Source organism: Pseudorca crassidens, chromosome 3, assembly GCF_039906515.1.
Source record: "Pseudorca crassidens isolate mPseCra1 chromosome 3, mPseCra1.hap1, whole genome shotgun sequence".
NCBI lineage: Eukaryota > Metazoa > Chordata > Mammalia > Artiodactyla > Delphinidae > Pseudorca > Pseudorca crassidens.
Window position 1 is genome coordinate 140,454,780 of NC_090298.1, and position 6,000 is coordinate 140,460,779.

Consider the following 6,000-nt stretch of genomic DNA (forward strand, 5'->3'; position numbering starts at 1 on the left):
AATTTTATTTACTTTTATTTATTTATTTTTGGCTGCGTTGGGTCTTCGTTACTGTACGCAGGCTTTCTCTAGTTGTGGCAAGCAGGGGCTACTCCTTGTTGTGGTGCACGTGGTTCTCATTGTGGTGGCTTCTCTTGTTGCAGAGCATGGGCTCTAGGCATGTGGGCTTCAGTAGTTGAGGCACGTGGACTCAGTAGTTGGGGCGCATGGGCTTTGTTGCTCTGTTGCATGCAGGATCTTCCCGGACCAGGGATCAAACACGCGTCCCCTGCATTGGCAGGTGATTCTTAACCACTGTGCCACCAGTCCCTAATTTGTCCCTAATTTGACTTTTTTCCTCAAAACTCTTTATAAATAAGAGGTTCCTAATAAATATCCTCCTCAGTAGAAATTTCTCCTCTCCCTTTTGTGTCTCCACCATCCTCTGTTGGCTCTTAGGCCATACTACTCATCTGTTTACATGTCAGCAAATTCATGTCACTGCTCCAATTTGTTTAAAACCTTTCAATGGTTTCCCATTACTTTTAGAATGAAGACCTGTATTAATTATCTGTGACTGCATAACAAATTAACCCCAAACTTAATGGCTTAAAATAACAAACATTTGGCTGACTGTTGGCAGGAGCCCTTCACTTCTCTCCATGTGAGCCTTTCCACAGGGCTGCTTGAGTGTCCTCAGGACATGTCAGCTGTTTTTCTTCAGAGCTGATGATCCAAGAAAGACTGACTGCATGTCTTTTATGATTTACTCTCAGAGTCATACTCCGTCATTCCTACGTTATTCTAATTGTCAGAAGTTAGTCACTAATTATAGCCCACTTGGGGTGGGGGAGAGGAAATTAAACTTGACTTCCTGAAGAGAGGACTATTTTAAAAAAAAGCATGGACATATTTTAGAACCACCATAAGATCAGATCTTACTCTGGTGTTTGTCATCTGAACCCTTTTCTAAGGTTTGGGCAATACCTCCATTTTCTGTGGCAGAGTTCACCTCTTAGAACAGGAGCAGAAAATGCTAGCTATTCCCCCAGTTTCTCTTCCAGCTAAGGCCCACGTTCTGCCAATTTGAGCCATCCACTCCAGAGAGCCAGTGATACCCACAAGTGGGGCTTGGGAGCCCCAGGAGGAATGTTCTCTGGTGGGGGCTGTGGTGACAAGACTGAGCTCCTGGGCACAGGGCAGTGAAATCTTGTCCCATGTCTGAGCTAGCTGGACTAGGGACACAGGCAGCAGTGTCCAGTGCTTAGTACTGGTGGGGACAACGTTGTCCTCTCTGTACCTGTTCTGTGATGTGATACGGGCAGGATGCTGTCTATATAGCCTGAGCCCAGTTCTTTAGTGCTCTTGGTAGTTCCTTGAACTTAAACTAGCTAGAGTTTATTTTTGCTGCTTTCTGCTGAAAATCTTGATACATCCTCAGGGACGTGGCTCCTGCTAGTCTCTCCCTTTACCTGGTGACACACTCTCCCTCCTTCAAGGTGACAAGCATCTTCTTGCCTCAATGCCTTGGCACATGCTGTTCCCTCTGCCTGGAACATCACGTACCCCTTCCCGGCACCTCTCCCCTGTCACCCACAGCCTAATTCCTATTCAAACCTTCCAGTCTCAGCGTGAATGTCACTTCCTTAGGGAGATCTCCCTTGCCCCACCCCCAGTTCAGTCTCAGTCCCCCTATTATATGCTCTGGCTGTATGGGCATTTTCCTTCCCAGCATTTTATCACAATTGTAATGAGTCACTTGTACCCATTAGGTCCTCTAGGACAGGGATTGTGTCTCATTCCAGGATCCTGGCATATAGTAGGCACTGAGGAAAAATAAATTCCCTTTCCCATACACTCCAGAGACCTCTCTCCTACCCTAACAGCCCTCTGCCAGGAACTGCTCAGCTCCTATCCAACTTCCTGGCCCTCAGGTGCAAGTTACAGATATCCCAACTCTAATGGGCTTAAGCAAAATAGTGAATTGATTGGCTTTTGCATTTTAAAGTCCAGGGGTGGACAGTCTTCAGGAACAGCTAGATCATGACTCATTCTCTCTTCTCTTTTCTCCCTGAGGGCTCCTTTCTCCAGCAGATGCTCCCCAAGAGGTGACAAAGAAGGTTACCAACAGCTCTGGGCTCAAGACCCTCCTATTTGGCAACTCTTTCCCAAAGCTTCTAGCAGAAGCCAGGAGGGTAGAGGTCATCCCCACCCAGACCACAGGAGCTGAGGGTGAGGCTCCTCCAGGAAAATCCTATTATAGGAAGACAGATAAATAGATAGAGGAGGGCAAAACAAGGTATGGATACTTGGTGATTCTGTGATCCTTTACTGTGCAATGAACCATCCCAAAACTTAGTGATTTAAAACATTATTATTCCTCATGATTCTGTGGATTAGCTGGGCTCAGCCTGGCAGTTCTGCTGGTACCTCCTGAGATCGCCTATGCTGGTGACTCCACTTAGACTGGACAGTCTAAGATGGTCTCCTTCATATATGTGGAACAGACTGCTGGCTTCTCTCTCCACGTGGTCTCTCACTTCCACGCAGTCTAGCCCAGAATTCTTTGCACGGTGGCAGGAGTGGAAGCTGCACGGCCGAAGTCCTAGCCTTGAAAGTTGCACAATGTCACATTACTGCATTCTCTGAGCAAAGCAAGTCTCGAGGCCAGCTTAGATTCAAGGGGTTGGGAAATGGACTCCCCATGTTGATGCCTAGAGTGACAAAGTCACACTGCAAAAGGGCACAGACCCAGGGAGGCAAAGAATCATGAGAGACCATTATTGAAACAATCTACTATACCCCATAACTTCTGTGTCCTTTCACTTTCTTCCCACCCAGCAGCCTGGTTCCTTTGACCCTGATAATCACTAGAGACTCAGCTCCTTCAAGAAGTTTTTGTGTAGGGACTTGCCTGGTGTCCAGTAGCTAAGTCTCTGTGCTCCCAGTGCAGGGGGCCCAGGTTCGATCCCTGGTCAGGGAACTGGATACCACATGCCACAAGCAAGACACAGCACAGCCAAAAAAAAAAAAAAAATATATTTGTGGAAAATTCCAGCAATGGTCCACACCAACCCATATCCACTTTTATTCACTTATCCATTAATTTACTCAATCACCAAGCAGTTATTAAGATAATCACAGTCCTATGCTGAGCACCAGGGACCCAGGGTAATGCATAAGACCCAGTTCCTGACCTCCGAGGGTTTCTGGTTTAAAAGAGGAGACAGGGAATTAAACAGATCATAACACAGAATATTAAAAGTAATGCTAGAGGGGGCACAGGGCATCTGGGAGCACAGAAGGGCAGCCAACTCAGCCTTGGGGTGAGTTGAAAAAGCTTCTCAGGATGAGTAGAAATCTCTAGGTTGATAAGGGGAGCTGGAGCGTATATTAGGCAGAACTCTTGGTTGTAATGATAGAAAGTCAATTTAAACTGACTGACCCATAACTAAAAAGTCCCAAGAGTATTAGCTTCAGGCATGGTTGGATCCAGGTGCTCATTAAAAATCAGTCTCTTCTCATCTCTCAGCTCTGTTTTCCTCTGTGCTGACTTAATTATCAGGCAGACTATCCTTATGTGTTAGCAAAGATGGCTACTAACAGCTCCAGACTTATGATTCTGATTGCCCAGGTCTGGGCCACAGGTTCATCCCTGCAAACAGGGAGTAGTTTTAGTCTCTCAGAACCACAGGGTCTAAGAATGGAGCAGAGATATTACTCAAGCAAAAAGAGTAAAAGAAATGCTGATAAGCTGGCTAGACATCAGGTGTACTCCCAGGCAGGTGACTAAATTACAGTCCTCAGAGGTATCTTCCAGAGGGACACCTGGTAAGTTATGCTAAGACTTGGGAGCATGGGGGGTCATTATCTCGCCATGCTATGTCTTAGTTGTGTAAGCTTTGCAAGACTTTGCCTCTGAGTTTCTCCTGTTAAATTGAACCTTTCCAAGTAGTCTTGAGAGCTAAATGAAATATCAAATACAGGGGCTCAGGAAAAGTCATCCTATGCTCTTTGGCATTAATTCAAACAGCAGGTCCTGGGGCTTCCCTGGTGGTGCAATGTTTAAGAATGCGCCTGCCAATGCAGGGGACACAGGTTTGAGCCCTAGTACGGGAAGATCCCACATGCCGTGGAGCAACTAAGCCCGTGTGCCAAAACTACTGAGCCTAAGCTCTAGAGCCCGCAAGCCACAACTACTAAGCCCATGTGCCACAACTACTGAAGCCTGCATGCCTAGAGCCCGTGCACCACAACAAAAGAAGCCACGACAGTGAGAAGCCCGTGCACCACAACGAAGAGTAGCCCTCGCTCGCTGCAACTAGAGAAAGCCCGCGTGCAGCAACAAAGACTCAATGCAGCCAAAATAAAATAAACAAACAAACAAACAAACAAATCGTAGGGTCCTGAGGCTGGTTTACTATGTCCCACCAAAAAAAGGAGCTTTCTCCACCTGGTGGCTGGTGGGGTCATTGCACTATAGAGTTGACCCATTTACAGAACCATAAGGTTTCTTCAGGGTTTTGAAGCTCCTGGATGGATGAAGCGGCATTAATGGAGGACAACGAGACTGGGAGTGCCAGAGCAGGGCCGTGTCTGCCCTCTCTGTAGTATGGGCTTGGCACAGGGCAGAGTAGGTGAGGTTGTTAGGTGGACAGATGGTGAGAGGGAGAAATTGTTTTTCCTATTCTTTTGACACTATTGACTACCCATCAGAAGCCCTGGTTAGGGGTTGGAGCAGCTCATTTGACAGGGGCTGCTATGAGGGAAGGTCTTTCTTCTTTACCATCTCTGGGAAGAACCCCTGCCCATCACCACCTCTTTAGGACTTTGGCTGAGAACTGTGATTTCTTCCAATTTCTAGTTCACAAGAAAATACCTAGGCCTCAGGTCACATGAAGCTGGTGACAGGTCTCAGACCAATGCCCAGGGATCCAGAATCCCAGACCAGTGTCCTCCATGACATTCCTCCTGGCAGCTATATGGGTACATACACAGTTCTGTGTCTGCATTGAGGGGCAGTTGCTTGCCAACACTTGCTGTGCATCCAGCTCTGAGCTAAGAGCTTTACCTGCACGATTCCATTTCATCTTCTCCTCAGGTGTCATTGGCTGCAGCACCTGGGGTGCCTGAGATAAGTTGAAGTTCCGTATCAGTGGAAGATGACTTCTTGCTGGAGCCCAGGGAAGAACCGCCTTATTCAACATGTTGCCTTTTTTCCTCCCTCAATCAGACTGAATTATGTTCTGGCATTTCATAAATCACTGAGCCTTAATACAGGGGGCTGAGCCAGATTTCATCTGCCTATAGACTTACCTTCCCAGGCCAATGACAGAAACAGTAGTCATCATTTACATAGCATCTCTCATGTGTCACTGTAATTGTTTCATATGTACCTATTCTTTTAATTCTCTCAGTAACCCTATAAGGTAGGTAAGTACTAATGTTTTACCCTGAGGCACAGATCAACTAACCAAGATCACATAGCCCAGCAGTGGCAGAGCTGGGGTCTGAACCTTGGCTGCCCCATTCCAGAGCCTGAGTTCTTTGCCACTGCACTGGGCTGCCCCTCCAGGGCTGATGCCTTTCCCTCTGTGAGAACTCCCTTGGACACAGAACCATGGGCAGGAACTTCCTCTGATGTTTACCTTCTGGATTGTGTATTGTGGGTCTTGGGCCACACTGGAGAACATTCCAGCCTACAGAAATTCAAACCTGATCTCAGGGGTGCTCAGAGTAAGAGGAGCCCTGATATGAAGACAAGACCCTTGGATTCAAATTCCTGGGTGCCACCAGAATGGTCAAAATTAGAAAGATCAACAATACCGAGTGCTGACAAGGATGTGGAGCACAAACTCTCCTACATTGCAGGTGGAAATGTAAGTTGGTAGAACCACTTCGGAAAAGTATTCAGCATTATCTAGTCCAGCTAAACACATACCTACCCTATGATGCAGCAATTCCACTCCTGGGTATATGCGTGCACATGCACACCAAATGACGCATACAAAATTTTTTACA